The following is a 17,546-nucleotide window of genomic DNA, read 5'->3' on the forward strand; positions in this document are numbered from 1 at the left end:
AGGCCGAAAGACATATGAAAACCATGCTCAAGTCACTAATTATACGAGAGATGCAAATCAAAACGACAATGTGTTATCATCTCACACCTGTCAGAATGGCTATCATCAACAAATCAACAAATGTTGGAGAGGATGTGGACAAAAAGGAACCCTTCTGCACTGCTGGTGGGAATGCAGGCTGGGGCAGCCACTGTGGAGAACAGTAGGGTGTTTGTTATATTATTTTGCATACATTTGTGTTTGAAATAGTTCAAGAGAGGGAGGGAGGGCAGGAGGGCTGGCTGACTGATTTTTCTAGAGACATGAAGAACGGGTTGGAGGAGAGTGATCCAGCGATCCAATAAAGACCCAAATTGTGGCAGAGGCAGTAGCAACAGAAAAGAAGACATGACTAAGAAATATGAAGAACCCTGGCCAGTGTGGCTAAGTTGGTTGAGTGTTGTCCCATGCACGTACAGGTTGCCAATTCAATTCCTGGTGAGGGCACTAGCACAGGGTTGTGGGCTCAATCCCCAGTAGGGGGTATGCAGAAGGTAGCTGATTGACGTTTCTCTCTTTCTCTCCCTCTCCCTACCTCTTTCTAAAATCAATAAACACATACTTTAAAAAATAGAAATATGAAGAGGGTATACTCTACATGGCTTCATGTCTAAAACAGAAGGAGAATAAGAGAGGACATCCAGGTGGGTATGTAGTTGTTTCTATTAACTGCAATACAGCAGCTACAGGAGAAGGAGGTTGGGGAGATGAAAGAAAATTATTAATTTTAAGCATGCTGAATTTGAGGTGTTTTTCAATATCCAAAAGGCACATGAATATTTATGGTTGTAAAGAAAAGGAGAGGCTATGGAGCTATACATTTATGCTCTGGTGGGGTCCCTCGGCCTCTAGTGAGATCATAAAAAGAAATAAAGAATTTAGCCAACAGACTTAAAAGTTTTATAACACTGATTTTAAGCAACTCAGGTTTATGAGAGAGAGAGAGAGAGAAAGAGAGAGAGAATACAACCAATAGGTCCTTTAATTTAACTATTGTTGCACACCTAGAATGGATGAATTTCACTTTGTGGGGTGGGGGAGGTTATTTCCTGAGGAAACATTCTGTCTCCAGCTATGAAGCTGACTGATGCTCTTAAAATCCTAAAGGAGATTGTGCTGCCAACCCGTTGCTATTTTGAAGCAGAATTTTTTTCAAGGGACCCATAGGGCAAGAAATTTTGTTCATGGTTTTCTTCTTCACATGATGGGTATGAAGTGAGGAAACAGGAATACACAAGGAGGTAGCTACATAAATAAATACGGTAAATGGTCCTTTAAAAGTCAACATTTGGAAAATGAACGTGACTCGATCAGTTGAAAATGAAGAACTAGAGGATGGCTTCATTTTAAAAGAATAAATCCCTTCTCTCTGTACTACTCACCCAACACGGGCTAAATTAAAACACATAAAAATGACAGGAGAACAATGCTCACTTGGAAAATATTGCTCAATTCTGTTCTCTGGTGTTTTTTACCCTCTACCAGTCACTTCAGTTTCCTTACAAAACTCAAGACAAATTAAAATATGCACGAATACCAGAGTTGTACCTTAAAAGAAATCCAAGGTGGGTAATCAGCACAAGTTAAACCTTTCTTTTCACACAATCTTGATCTCCTCAAAACACAAGACGTGCTCTCTTCCAGTGAGAGCAGGGTAGTGCCACTTAGGTACACTTACAAATGACAGACCAAATTTAGGTGGCTTTTATTCGGGGGTGTTTTTTATATATATTTCTAATAGATTTACCTTTTAGAGCCGTTTTAGGTTCATAGCATAATTGCGATTAAGATAGAGATTTCCCATATACCTTCTGCCATATACATGCACAGCCTCCTCCATTATTGACATCCCCTATGAAAGTGGTAGATTTATTATAATTGATGAATCTACACTGACACGTCATTATCACCCAAAGCCCATAGTTCACATTAGGGTTCACTCTTGGTGGTGTATGTCCTATGAGTTTGGACAAAAGTATAATGACATGTATCCACCATTATAGTATTGTACAGAATAGTTTCACTGTCCTAAAACTCCTCTACCCCTTCACTCCTTCCTCCCCCGCAATTCCTGGCCACCACTGATCTTCCGCCTTTTCTAAAAGGTCACAGGGTTGGAATGATACAGTATGTACGCTTTCAGATTGGCTTCTTTACTTTGGCACTATGCATTTATGGTTCTTCCATGTCTTTTCATGATTTGACAGCTCTTTTCTTTTTAGCATTCCATCATCTGGAGGTACCACAGTTTATTTATCCATTCACCACCGAAGTACATCTCTGATGCCAACAAGTATGGGCAGTTATAAATAAAGCTGCTATAAATATACGTGTGCAGGTTTTTGTGTGGCCACGAGTTTCCAACAGGTGGCCACACAAAAACAAATAGAGAATGCGTTTCAAAATGTCTTTACATTCTCCTCCTTTCAAATGCGTCATTTTACTGATTCCATATTTAACTGTATTTTTTTTTTACAATTTTACTGTTTCTATTGATTTCAGAGAGAGGAAGAGAGAAGGAGAGAGGCACAGAAATATCAATGATGAAAGAGAATCATTAATTGGCCACCTCCTGTATGCCCCCCAAAGGGGATTGAACCTGCTACCCAGACATGTGCCCCAATCAGAAATCGAACCCTGCTTTTCTGGTTCCTGGGTCCACACTCAACCACTGAGCCACACTAGCCAGGCTTAACCTATTAATACAAAAAAACACATTAGGGTATATAGATCATAAGAAATGACAGGATGCCTTTAGGGAAAATTGTTTTTTCTTTCAATAAGTATGATGCAGAAATAACATTCAATAAACTTGTCTAAATAGGAGTAAAAAAAGGTTGAGATGGCTCCTACTGCATCTTATAAATCACCAAGATACCAACTCAAAATCTAGAATACCAACCTTTTTCTACTGAGTTGAAGATGCACAGATTATACTTATGCATATATTCTAAGAGACACACAATTTATAGGTCCAAAAAATAATTTGTGAAATCAAAAGGCAACAATTTAAACAGAGACCACACAGTAAAAAAAAGATATAGCTATAGAGAGAACAGGTTGCTCTACAGAACTATCACTTTTATTACTGGGACCAGGACAGATGTCAAGTAACTTTTACAAGCAGCTGCTCCTTTAATTTCATTGATTTTAACGACGGAAAATCCTGTGTCTTTTGAACTACATTTTCTTATAAGAGCAACGGATCCCAATTACAAATCCCAAACTGTGAGGCTCCACATTATCTTCCATCTTGCTCCTGGAACCAAAGTTGCTTCCTGGTTTCATGTTCTCTGGAGGCTGACTGGGACGCGGTTGGCCACTAATCCTAACAGGCTCCTGCTCAGGCGCCCAAAGCATTTCCCAGTATTCACAGGGCTCTGACACACATTATCTCACTGATCTTCACGACAGTGGTGGTTTCATCCGCACGATGCTCCAGTACAGGGGCATTTCTCTATCAGCTGGCCACAAACACAATTTTCAATATGTGGGCTCTAAAAGCCAACCAACGACCTTGTCAAGCAAAACGCATAGATTCCATTTGAGCTCTAAACATGCCCAAGTAGTTTAATTTCCAAAGAATATTAAACAGTGCAGACTTAACAAGATATTTCCAGTTCAGGGGGCTGGATGATATGAAGAACTGGGAGAGTAAACCTGGGAACAGTGCAAGCAGACATCCCGGTGCTGATTTTTGATCATGAAACCGATGGTGTGAAAAGAAGCTTGTTATTCAAAGGCTAACCTGAGCGCCTTCCTGATGCTCTGTATCATTTAGAAATGTAAAACAATTGCTTGAGCAAGAAAAAAGATACTAAAGAGATGTGCATGATAAATACACATGGATGGCTGAATTTTCTCCCTTAGAGTAAAACACCTATAAAATCATTTTACCTCTAGAATGCCTGCTAATTTTGGTTCAAAATTCTTAAGCCACTATAGCAAGTAATTTTACAATTAGGCTTCCCATAAGCAAAGCAAAGATCTGGCAAGTATAATGCAGTATGTTTTGTCTCTCATGTTGGCACCCAAGAGATTAAATCGTCAGTGATTTATTTGTCCTCTTAAGGAATTGCTCTTGTGGAGTAGGAATAAGAGCAGCAGCAACACAGCTGGCATTCCTCATCTTTTTACTACATGCAGGGTATTCTACTGGGAGTTCTAGATGGACTAATCCTCACAATATCCCTAAAAGTAATATTATCTCTGAGGCACCCCAGGGCTTCGCACACTGTTCATTCGGCCAAATGTATCTGGAACACCCACATAGAGTGAATAGGTAACCTTTTATGCCCTAAGCACCTAGGTCTTTTAGCCTCAGGAATTTATGTTAAAAATGTATCCCAAAATGTGCATTTCATTCTACAACATGTTCTTCTTGGTTTTACTAACAAAATGTTTAATTATTGTACCATTGCCATTATTGTCCTATATGTACTTTATTACACCCTAGTATACCTGGTCCCATATATTTTGGCCATATGATAGCTTTAGAAAACATGTTAACACATCTTTACTCCTTACAGTTTCCCTGAAGTCTCTATATACATTGGGGGTTGGGGAGCTGGTTGAGATGGTTCTGAGTCTCACCAGATTTCACGGGCCCTGTCCTGCGACCCTCACAATTACAGATACAACTGCCATTTGTTTCAGTCATAATCTTCATATGCGAAGACTCTAAAACTCATTTACTTTCCTGGATGTTTCACTCACTTAATAAATTTGTGGGGCAATAACTGAAGTTCTAGCGTTCCTTATTCATTATCGTATTTTCACTTATCATGTTTGTCTTCCAAAACACCTGTATCATATTTACCTAAGTTTACATTTGTCAATTTCCTATTTAATGTAAGAAATACTCTTATCTGGGTTTTCCAGAACCCAACTGTTCTTTCACTGTTTGTTGTAAGCATGAATCTTGAACAAAATCTTATTATGTGGAAGTTTCTCATAAAGCTTCCTAAATATGCACATAAATTCCACTATGTGCACAGGAGTTGCCACCTGTATCGATAGGCTTCCAGGAAATGTTTAAAGGACTGCCCAGGCAGACTAGTGGCTTTCGCAGTGCAGGTTATTAATCTTCTTTAAGTAGCATCATACAAAAGTCTTCAACTTACTGCTGAGTCTATTTCCTATTATAAATGTCAGACATAAACCTCTCATTACACTGGCGATCTTATCTCCTTTCTAAATATTACTAACTGGTGTACCACTTCCAATGCTGGAAACTAAATTCAATATAATCTATTCTACACTACACCTACACACTTAAAAGCTGTTTATTAAATAAGCTGAAATCGCATCAAAGGATCCACAATTATATTTAAAAACCAAAGTGAAGAGACACAAAAGATCTGTGTGGATAAGTTCATACTTTCTTTTTTTTTTTTTACAAGAACTCTTTTTTCCTTGATTGGGACTTGGAAGTGTAGAGCAATGGGGAGCGGAGTGGAGGGTGAATAGGATTCTTACTAAAGCGTCAGTGACAGTGATCTGCTGTGTGACAATACAAACTGTCCTTGGGGATGCCCTTGCAGAACCGGAGGGCCCTTGGTGATCAGAAACAACTGATCAACAAGGACATATAGAGACTTCCATTTCCCTCCACAGGGAAATGCAGCCACTGAACTTCAAACCACTGATCCAGATTTATCATTCAAGGAAGGCGGCCCCAGATGGCTAACAACATACCTCTAATGGTTATGCTAACAGATGCTGCAGAAAGTATTCATTTCTTTCCTGCCTTTCCTTGCCTCTGTGACTTAATTTGAATTTATGTCTCAGAGCACCTTGATTTCTTCCTTGGCAGAGACCCTTTGTAGATGTAGAATATGCTTTTAGTTAAGTGTAAAATGGCTCAATGTGCCTCCACATTTCACAGTCTATGTCTCTAACCTGAAATAATCAGACAGTATACTATTTTTAGGTTCAATTAAGTTTAGTTGAAATTTAAGCAATCTTCTCTGTTCATGAAGTAGTCCTACAGTTTTCCTTTAAAAATACAGACTATTACATAACTTTGTTCCTCCACTAAAGAATTTTTATATTTAAGCTTCTGAAAGAAGCTTCCTAAAATATTTGACCAGCTTTCAGTTACACACAGAGAAGCTTGTTCTGCCTGCTCAAAGTAGAGCTTTGTGATTAATTATAAACCATGTGAATGTATTTAAAACAAATCAGAACTGACAAAAATAAATAATTTCCATTACTAGGACATAAAACTCAACCATTCATTAACAACCATTCATTATAAAAAGGAAACAGAGAAGTAAAATATCTTTGTTGTGATAGGAACATTTAAACAACACTGGACTTTTCATTGCACGTTCTAACATCAGATAAGATGCATTTTCCAAAAGGTTTTACTACATCATAAATTTAGAGATAAAACTCATTTAAGACAACTAAAGAAATATGAAGAAAAATAAAATTAATGTATTTTTAAATATTTCGACAAACACAGCAGGGTTCCCACAAAGCCTCTTCTTTTCTTTCTTGCCTTTTTTCCCTCCCAAATTAGGAATTAGCATAAGTAGTTCCCTGGATCCCTGCTGTCTTCTCATTTCCAAACTTATGGATATTTCTCTTATTTTTATTGAATTTATTGGGGTGACCCTGGTGAACAAAATTATACAGGTTTCAGATGCACTATTCCACAACATATCATCTGTATACTGCATTGTGTGTTCACCACCCCAAATCGTCTCCTTCCATAACCATTTATCCTCCCTAAACCCTCCTCCACCTCTCCTCACTTCCCACCCCCTGGCAATCATAATAAACTCATGAAGGTTTCAAATAATGTACAATCTCCTTAAGAACACAGACTCAAGTTTCTGAATTTATTAACATAAAGGAATAAATCTGTTCATTGTTCATTTAGATGACCTTAGAAGTTAAAATTGCATGCAAAGTTCTATTTTTCTGAGAAAAACAGATGCTTTTCTTATTCCTTACATCCTTTCAGGTTATGGCCTTTTCTATTATTTTTAAAGTTGCCAAGCATGACAAACATGTGGCCCACCCGTCGCAAGTTTGATATGCCTGTAATGTAGACAATAACTAAATTCTATGGTAAAGAAGCGATAGTGGTCTGAAAGAATCCTTCCTTGCTTAGCTGGAAAGATTTTTAGAAAATAATGTGGCTATGATTATTATTATAACAACTGCCTATTGTTTTGAATGCCTGAAATTAGGAGCTGCCACTTTAGTGAGCGAATGGACCCTAGCTGACACTTTCCTGCAAGCTGCACCACTGTGACATAATACTAAGTGCACCTAGCCCATCTGGCTCAAAGTACTAAGGTATGAAATCAAGAAAGGGGCCAGCTGGTATGGTTGAGCATTGACCTATGAACCAGGAGATCACCATTCAGTTCCTAGTTATGGCACATGCCAGGGTTGCATGCTACAACCCCAGTGTGGGGCCTGCAGGAGGCAGCCGATCAATGATTCTCATCATTATGTTTCTCTCTTTCCTTCTTCCTTCCTCTCTCTGAAATCAATAAAAACATATATTTTTTAAAAGAGAGAGGGGAGTAAAGCAAGCCTGTCAAAGATAGTTCCTTAGAGTAACCATTTTAGCCCTAACTGGTTTGGCTCAGTGGATAGAGCATCAGCCTGCGGACCAAGAGGTCCCAGGTTCAATTCCGGTCAAGGGCATGTACCTTGGTTGCGGGCACATCCCCAGTAGGAGGTGTGCAGAAAGCAGCTGATGGATATTTCTCTCTCATCGATGTTTCTAACTCTCTATCCCTCTCCCTTCCTCTCTGTAAAAAATAAAATATATATTTTTTAAAAAAAGAGTAACCATTTTAGCAAATCATATTTGTAAAACATCCTTTGATATCAGAACAGTTAGTTGAGCCTTTTAAAAGACCTTGATACACATGTGACTGATTGCTTTCTAATGACATTATTTCTTCCTTTCTGGCACAATCGAGTTGATAGTGTTTGATGGATAACCAGACAAGCAAAGGACAAGTCTGAGTAATAGCCATCCTTTATATCTGACATCTCCATATTTTAGGAAAAAGGGAAAAGGAACAAAACCCCTTTTCTATTAGTTAGGCAATGTGAGTTCCAAAAGATCTCACTGCACACAGAAAGGCCCAAATCAGTATTATTTTGAAGCAACCAATCTTTAAATAAAAATTTTGTTGCAACTAAAGAACTGTCAAGTTATAAAATTGGGAAGAGAGAGAGATCTGTATCGTAGTTAAAGTTTGCTTCCTCTAATAAAACGTTTGCTCACATGACCACAGGATGCCCCAAAGCACAGTACCCAAATGCAAAGCCTGGCTTTTCCTGCTCTGCCCTTCTGCCTGCCTTACTCGCCCCTCAGTTTGCTCCTTTCAATCTGATGTAAATGAATGCCAGCAGGAACTACCAGTAAAATCAGTCCTACCAAGATGCTTCAACAGTGCTGGCATGTGAACTATCAGACAGCTGACAGAATTTTAAAGTCAATACTGAAAAACACACAGGTTTGGCCTAAATCTCTACTGAGGTTTTTTTTAAGTGACATTAACATTACTTAAAAGTACTCAGCAGACTTTTTTCATTAAAGATACATCACAGCAAAAGTATGGGCGACTAAGGACTTAAGAGAACTGGACATTTGTCACAGCAGCCTGTGACTTTTCCCGTGCTAGCTGGCGGTCAAAGAAAGAATTTTTGGCCCTGTGGTGGGAAAGAACAGAGATGCCACTCACTAATGTGGGCAGACGCCAATCTGGAAGGAAAGATCAGAAATTCAGTTTTGTCCGGGTTAAGTCTGAACTGCCTTTTAAAAATCCTGGAAGAACTATATGAACTGAAGAAAGAAAACTATAAAATCAGCCAATCTCAGAACATTCTGTAGATTTACGTGTTTAACATTAGTTCTACCATGAAAATGATAGCAATCAAATAATGTATTACACTCTTTTCACGATTAGCTACAACTAATGGATAGAAGTATCAGTTGCTACAGGACCACTCAGTCCTAAGATCCCTGAATTCAAGAAGATCCCTTCTTACAAGAAACGCTTTAGCCACCCAACACTTCTCAGAATACTGAACCATCATTTGCTTTAGGGCTGCACTCACTTTAGTGCGTTGGCTACTAGCCGCTTGTGGTGCTGAGTTCTTGGAACGTGGCTAGTCCAAATGGAGATGTACTGGAAAATACACACCAAATCTCAGAGACTTTGCATGCAGAAAGGAATGTAAAATATCTCATTTAAAATTATGTATACTGATTACATGTTAGACTGATAATATTTAGTGTGTATTGGGTAAATAAAATACAGTAAAATTAATTTCATCCTTATAAAACATTTTAAATGTGGATATAGACATTTTTAAATTACACGTGTAACATATTTTTACTGGGCAGAGAATTTCTGAACGAAAGATGAATATGGTTTCTTTTCTGGTACATAAGCAGTGATATCATGCTATTTAAGTAATTCAAAATCCAGGAGCATGAAGAAGATCAACTGAAGATCACCTGTGTCACACATAATTACTAGAAGTAGAAAATTATCCATTTACATCTATGGCTACAAAAACACATTTCTAAAAAGTACATGCCCCAATATGAGGTCAAGTAGAACTAAAAAAATAAAATAAGAAAATAAGGAGAGATGTATCCCTTTAATAAAAATGATAACTTTTCCCAATTATTTATATAAAATCATAAAATTATATATTGTGATCAACCACTCTAATTTTTTTTCAAGCAGGACGTTTATAAAAGCAAGTATGTTCCTTATTAGTAAATACAATGTGATTTAATAAATTTATTTGACAAGGTTTGAATTATATATTATACAGATGATTTCTCTAACCTTAAGAATATGCAGAATAACTGAGAACCTCAGGGCTGAAAAGATAACTTAGTCTGATTTATGTTCATTTATGGATAATTTATTCTTGTGTGCCCAAACTTTTTAGATTTCTTTGGCTATGATATGCTTCAATTTCACTAGCCTACCAAGATGTAGGTTTTCGTATCTTTCCTCCTTGGTATTCTATTAGCCCTTCCAATCTGTAGTCTTTGTTCTTTCTTAATTTTAAGGAATTTATCATCATTATTTCTTTCAATATTTTCTCTCCTCCAATTTCTTTTCTCCCTTCTGGGAATCCTACTATTCTAATGTCAGCACTAATATCTCTCTCCATCATCTCTCTTAGCCTTCTTGATATTTTTTTTTCTTCTTGATATTTTTTATCTCTGCTTTTCCTCCGCCTTCAGAATTCTACAACATGATCTTCAAGTTCATTAATTTATTTTTCCTTTGTATCCATCCTACTTATCTGATTTATTCAGTTTACTTCAGCTACATTTGTCTAATATTTCCGTTTGTTCTTTTTCACTTCTTCTCCCTTCTTAATACTACTACTATCCTCCTCTTTCACAGAATATATATTATGTTTATTTTAAATTACTGATCGCTCTGTTCTCACAACTCTGCTTCATGAGGTATATACTATTCAGTTTATCCCTTTGTGCTTTCAATAATGGTTGTATTCTTCATGCATTCAATTATTTTGGCCCAGGTGATCATATTCACCAAAGGATATGAGCTAACAGATCTGGAAACCTGTGTGAAAAATGGCCAAAACCCAAGTCCTACTATTATCCCTCCTGATATATTTGAGAAAGATGGAGGGGACGAGCCAGGGCGCCAAATAACCACTCCTGACCACTTCTTTTGCTGTGTGCCACCTGGCAACTCCTTTTAGCCTTTAATCTCTTAAAGCGGCAGCAGTGGGGGAAGGCATCGCTGTGAAGTATGATCTGCGAGCCCTGGGAGAAAAGAGCCTGGTCTGCTGGTTAACATGTGCCAGTTCTCAGCTCACACCCCAGCAGGGCTGTCACGCCGCCCTAAATGCACCCTATTGACATCAATTTCTGTAACAGAGGGGCAGCAATTATCATTTCAAGGCAACTGGAGAAAATCAGGTCAACAGAAAACTTAAAAGAAACTTAAACTAATGTATGATCTGATTCCTCAGGCAACCCTGTGCCATAGGCCAAACTACCCACATACCTACACCACCTCTCAACAGCCTCGGCCACCCCTGGGGTTCTTCATAGTTACTTCGGTTGTTTCCTCTGGTCCATGCTTTCCTCTCCATGGTTAGCTTTGGAGAAAAGAGCCAACAGTCCCCACTAACTATCCTCACACAATCCCAGATCACTTAGCAAAGGGATGAGTACCCTGTGCTACAGCTTAGGAATCTGGTAAAATATGAGAAAATCCTGTATTTACAGACAACACTAAGTGTAAATAATCTAACACTTTGTAAGTACCACATGTACACGTAAAAACACAAATAAACATGTACTCCAATTGTCAGACTACTATCAACAATTAAAAAAATACTTCCTAAAATAGAGCTGAACCTCTTTACACAAGTCCTAACCTGAGATATTTCTGGTACAACCTGAGTATTGGGAGAGGCAACCATGCGCGGCTTAGGAAAGGGTTGGGGCCCAGATTCTCTTACAAAGAGGTAAAGCGCTCTTACACCCTGTACTGGTCATATCTCTTTGTTTGGGAATATCTTTACATGCTCTAGGTTTGACCTTTGTTGTTCTACTTTAGCCTCTGTGTCATGTAGCACCTGGCCAAGCCCACTGCTCTCTCTGTTCTGGGCAGGGAGGGAATGGGGTCCTTCACCTGCAGCGCAGAGGGCGCCGCAGACCATCCTCCTGTGGCATCGTCTGGCCACAGGGAACCACGTTCTCGACTGAAGCTGGCCTTGTCTGCCTCTTCTCTATGTGAGGAAAGCGCTGTTCCATCTAGTGTCTGTGTGTGTGTGTGCGAGTCATGCCTTTCCTGGTGACTTGGACACCTACAATCCACACCGTGGTGGCCGGCACTGTCATGCCCTACGCCAGTGATGGCGAGCCTTTTGTGCTCAGCGTGTCAGCATTTTGAAAAACCCTAACTTAACTCTGGTGCCGTGTCACATATAGAAATTTTTTGATATCTGCAACCATAGTAAAACAAAGATGTATATTTTTGATATTTATTTTATATATTTAAATGCCATTTAACAAAGAAAAATCAACCAAAAAAATGAGTTAGCGTGTCACCTCTGTCACACATGTCCTAGGTTCGCCATCACTGCCTACGTTATACTCCTCCTCTGAAGGAGCAACAGGTGTCACTTGCTCAACAAATACAAAAACATTCTCAGGGGCGGAGCAACTAGCTTGGCTGAGGAGAGCTCACAGGCTCTGAGGTGCAGGGGTTCAATTAAGAAGATGTCAGCTTTTACTCCAAGGAAAAGGAAGTAGAATTCTTTGAACTGTGACAACCTGTTATCTGATTACATCAAAGAAATTAATTTTGGGCTTTACTGAAGATATATTTTCATCACTTAATAAAAAATACATTTGCCAAAGTAATGATGAAAAGAAAATGTGCATTGCTCTTAACAAGGTCATTTCAAGTCTGCTCAAAACAACTACAAAAGATGGATTAGCATCTGCAAATCAAGGTCCACCTTTTAAATCTTGTGTGTCTACTATATCATTTTATAACAAAAAACAAGTGTTAACCTAAATCCATTAGAGAGAAAGATGATAAAAGTGAGTAGACCCATTTGTCTAAAAACTAATAATGAAGATACCTCTTTTCCCCATGTGACAGAAAAAAAATGCAGGAAAAACCAATCTGCTCCAAGAAGATGAAGGAAAAAACCACAGAAGAGTTTAACTGCTTAATGTCAATCAAGTTGATAAGTGCAGCAAGCCTGTATCAAAGAATTCTAAAAATTCCAAGCAAAATCGAGTGGCCTACAAACCAATTGTAGAGAAAGAGAATAGTTGTTATTCAGCTGAAAATAATTTAAATGCTCCTCGAGTTCTAAGCGAAAAAGTCAAACCACAAGTAACACTGCAGGGTGGAGTAGCATTTTTTTGTTAGGAAAACAATCCTCTTAGAAAATTGTCTCTGGAATATAAGCCATTACTGGGACTCACTCAAGAGAATAAATCAGAAGTGATTAAAGATTCTGATGTAGAGACTGTCAATGAAAGAAAAAGTTTTGAGACAAGGCAAGTTCAAAGTGCTTGTTGCTAGAAAATGAACTGAACATTGAGCTGCTGGGTATAAGAAGCAAAAATGAAGAGAAATTAATAAAGGATTTATCAAGTGGAGTAGTTTCATCCAGAGAGCATAAACCTGAAGAAAATACGTGTTTTTCTTCAGAAGATTCGGACAGTGAAAACAGGCAGTTTCTTCTGAGTCCACTGTCTATCCCATTTTCATTGTGTCTTCAGTCAATACAAAAAGAACTCTAGTTGGAGAACAGTCTTCTGTGGCATCCATCAACCTACTAAGTTTTTGAAACAGACCAATACACAGAAAAGTATTAATGCCAGAGATGTAAATCAAGAAACAAAAAAAAAACAGCTCATCACTGACGCAGGTCAGAAACCTTTTGAAGCTCCCATGTGTAAGCCTTGCGGCATGATCTGTACTGCTTCCAACCCTGAAGATGAACTGCAGCATGTTCGGCATCACCACAGATTTCTGGAGGGAATCAAATACACAGGCTGGAAAAAAGAACATGCCCAGCTGGCATGGCTCAGTGGTTGAGCATTGACCTATGAACCTGGAGGTCATGGTTCGATTCCCAGCCAGGGCACATGTCCGGGTTGTGGGCTCGACCCCTAGCAGGAGGCGTGCAGAAGGCTGATCAATGATTCTCTCTTATCGCTGATGTTTCTCTCTCCCTCCCTCCCTCTTCCTTTCTCTCTGAAATCAATAAAATATATATTTTAAAAAATAAAGATTGCGTAGTAGCAGAGTTTGGGGATGGGAAAATTGTGTTGGTTCTTCCACATGATCCAAGTTATGCCATCAAAAAGGTAGAAGAAGTGCAAGAACTTGTTGATAATGAACTGGGCTTTCAGCAAGTTGCTCCCAGATGTCCAAACAAAACCAAAACATTTCTCTGTATATATGATGGAAAGAGAGTAGTTAGTTGGATGTTTAATTGCAGAGCCCATCCAACAGGCCTTCCGTGTCCTGTCTGAACCAACTAGTCCAGAATCCCCAAGCTCTAAAGAATGTCATAGGGCTTGGCGATGTTCAAATGTACCAGTACCTGCAGTCTGTGGAATAAGTAGAATCTGGGTCTTCAGATTTAAGAGAATAAAGCGCATTGCAAGACAACTGGTAGATACGCTCAGGAATCACTTCATGTTTGGCTGTTTTCTCAGCACTAATGAAATAGCATTTTCTGACCCAACACCAGATGGCAAGTTATTCGCAGCCAAGTACTACAACACCTCTAATTTCCTTGCATACAATTTTAACAGTTAAAACCAATTTCAACTATAGAATAGTTACTATATGAATGAGTTAAGACAGTTTCTTATCATATAATAACTACTTATCAAATGTTAAAATAAAAATACTAAAACTCACCCCCACACACAACCTGGCTGTTTTAATTCTTTATGAATAGATTTGTTGAAAATTATCTGGAGATTCAAAGAAAGGAAAAACCTTTGGATGATGTATACTGACTAACACTCTGAATCCTTACTTATGAAACTTTGCAGATATAACTGGAAAATTACTTGCCCCTTACAGAGGAACACTGACATGTTTTTCACAGAATGTGACCACTTACATTTTATTAAGCACCTTTGAACCAGGATTATCTCATGCTTACTCAGAAGCAAACAGGAAAATGTAAAGACAAAAATTTCGATGCCCAATTTTTAAAGGTGATTCCTGAATTCCATACACAGAATTCTCACCTTATAGGTAACAGCTCAGTTGAATATATTCAGAAGGTGTTCTAAATTTCTAGTTTGTAATAGGGTAAGATGATAAAGAATAAGATTTTCGTGTAGAACAGAATTCTATAGCTTAATGTTTTAATCTTTCTAAAATATGTTTACTCAAAAGAAATTCTAACCAGATTTAATTAAAATTAAATTTAGTAATTGCACTACTGCCATTTAATTTTTGATGTATGAATATGTTAATTGTGCTACTTATCTTTGGCGTACTTATTACTGTTAATTGAAATCATCAACAAAATGGATGCCCAATTAGGACTAGATGATTCATATTATTACATTTTAAAATTTTTGCATATCTAAAATACATCTTACTTGTTCTGAGACATCTAACAAAATGTATAGTATCAGAACCAGGGTTAGTGAATAAATATATCTAAGTTGATGGGCCAGAGAACATGACATTATGTAGATACACCTAAACGTTTTAATCTCTCTAAAAATCACAGTGTTCTAGTATAATTCTTGGATATTTTGAAAAGCAAAGAATTATTCAGATTGTTGTTTCTAAAAAACATTTAATTGCTATCTGGCAATAATAATCTAGGGCAGTAGTTTTCCAGGTTATAACTTTATGTAGAACATGTTCATTACATTCTTTTATTTGCCTGTAAGTTAAGATGGTTCCAAAATGCAAAGGCTTGAGTTCCCGAAAGAATGTGGAAGTGTTACAATGTGCGTAATTATGCAAACATCTTATTTTCTGCACTGCTGTTTTGTCTTAAATATTTTATTTTAAAATTTTTATTAACATTATTTGCTTGTTCAATGTCTTTGCGATGGATCAATTAAAATTCTTTTCAATATTTAAAAAAAACACACATATTTTTCAGTGAAATTCTGAGTGACCGCTAACTCTACTTTCTACTGTTGTTCTAATCCACCCCCACCCCTCTTTTCCACTCTTAAACCTGCACAGCTTTCAAACTGCCCTGTGTAAACTCTACAGTTTCCCCAGAAGCGTGTTCCTGATTCACATTAGATTGCAGATGATGGGGGTGGTGTTGCTCAGGAAATGCTGCTGAGGCAGTAATCCTGGGAAATCTGACCTACGTACTGGGATTCCAACCAACACCACCAGCAAACACCACACCATTTGTGGCTGTCTGTTCCAGTGAAATTCTCCTTTCTAGCCACCTACAACACAAAACCAATATTGTGTATCATCTCACTGTAGCCAGAGTTACTTACTAGGATTTTAATATAAGACTGGAAGAGGAAGTGAGAAATCAGGCAGAAAGAACACAGTAATGAATGATGCCACCCTGAACTTGAAGTCAGACATGCCTGGATCCAAATCCTAATCCTTCCTAGCAATATGACCTTGAAATAAGGAGTTAATTCCTTTAGTGCTTCAAATTCCTCATCTGTAAAATGAGGGGACCCGTTCCTATTTTACATGCCTACTGTAAGTACTAAGAATAATAAATGAAACACACACATAATATGCCTTTACTTATTTATTCAGCAAATATGTGTTGTGTAAAAACAACGGGCTCTGTGCTAACAGCTACTCGCTGTTGCTAGTACTAACCACTATTCAGCTGGCACCATCACCATTACTATTAGTTCTGTTAATTCAAACATCTTGACTAAGCTTTTCTCAGAATTCACAAGCTTACCCTTGAAGTAATTACCCTAAGAATACATTTACTGAATTCTCAAATTATGTCAATTCCCAGTGGATCCAATCTGCTTCTAAAAAAGTAAAATGAAACTATTACCACTATGTGGTTTTTAGTAAAATGTCTCCTCCACAAGTTAGTGAATGTGTTTACTTCTCATTATTTCTAAATATAGTGTTTGTTGTACCATAAAAATAATGACTTTAAGGTTCCAAATTTTATTGATCAATTATTCTCAGCTCCAAACATGATAGACATTGCTACATTTTTACCCCAAAGTAGACAATTCTTTACAAAATAATATATATATACATTCATATATACAAACACCTTGGGACACAAGTTAGATATATGTCTTTTACACTAGTTTCCACCTTCTTGTCTGTCTTTACTACATGAATATTTTGTAGACACTGATTCAAAACCAAGTTGAGTGTTTGTTCCAATTAAAAGTTAATATTAAACAAGCTTATTAGAAGACATTTCTTTGTTGTAATTTTCTAGGGGAATAGTGATTTTTTAAATTGTTTTTCTAATGCAAAAATGTAAAATTCAAGGGCTCAATAAAAGCCATTACAAATAAACATTAAATGGATTTGTACTCAGCACACACATTTTTCTGAACTGCTTTTTTAAGGAATATGCATAAAAATCTTTATGCCTCACACTAGAAAAAAACAAATGTACGCTCTGAGGGAACACAAGATTATGGCTCCAGTAAGCTTTATAAAATAACTAACCACAGAAATATTTGCTGTGCGTCTACTCAATTTTGATCCATTTCTCCCAGACATCATTTCACAAGACCAAGTTGTTTCACAATAAATACTGGTCAATACTGGTTATCCAACTGTTTTTCCAACATCTCATTTCTGATTTCTAGGTTTGTCATTTAATATGAAATATGGCAGTTGAGTTAGGAAGACAATAAACTGTTAGGAAGTTGAACATGCTGTGTATACTAGATGTATCAGGAATGTATCTGCTCTGCCCAGCGCCCTCTGGAGGCTGAATCTACTGCCTCTGACCAGGTAAGGTCTCTTGATCCTCTTCTTTCC

At 37.6% G+C, this 17,546-nt stretch overlaps 1 protein-coding gene and 1 pseudogene across 1 annotated transcript in view; one reads left to right on the forward strand and one right to left on the reverse strand.

The window, feature by feature from the left end:
* Positions 1-17,546, reverse strand: part of LOC102752234 (DNA primase large subunit) — a 166,932-nt gene that overhangs the window by 9,029 nt on the left and 140,357 nt on the right. The gene's annotated exons all lie outside the window — the stretch shown is intronic.
* Positions 12,308-14,375, forward strand: LOC102755993 (annotated as a pseudogene).

This window comes from Myotis davidii, unplaced genomic scaffold (assembly GCF_000327345.1).
Source record: "Myotis davidii unplaced genomic scaffold, ASM32734v1 scaffold334, whole genome shotgun sequence".
Classification (NCBI taxonomy): Eukaryota; Metazoa; Chordata; class Mammalia; order Chiroptera; family Vespertilionidae; genus Myotis; species Myotis davidii.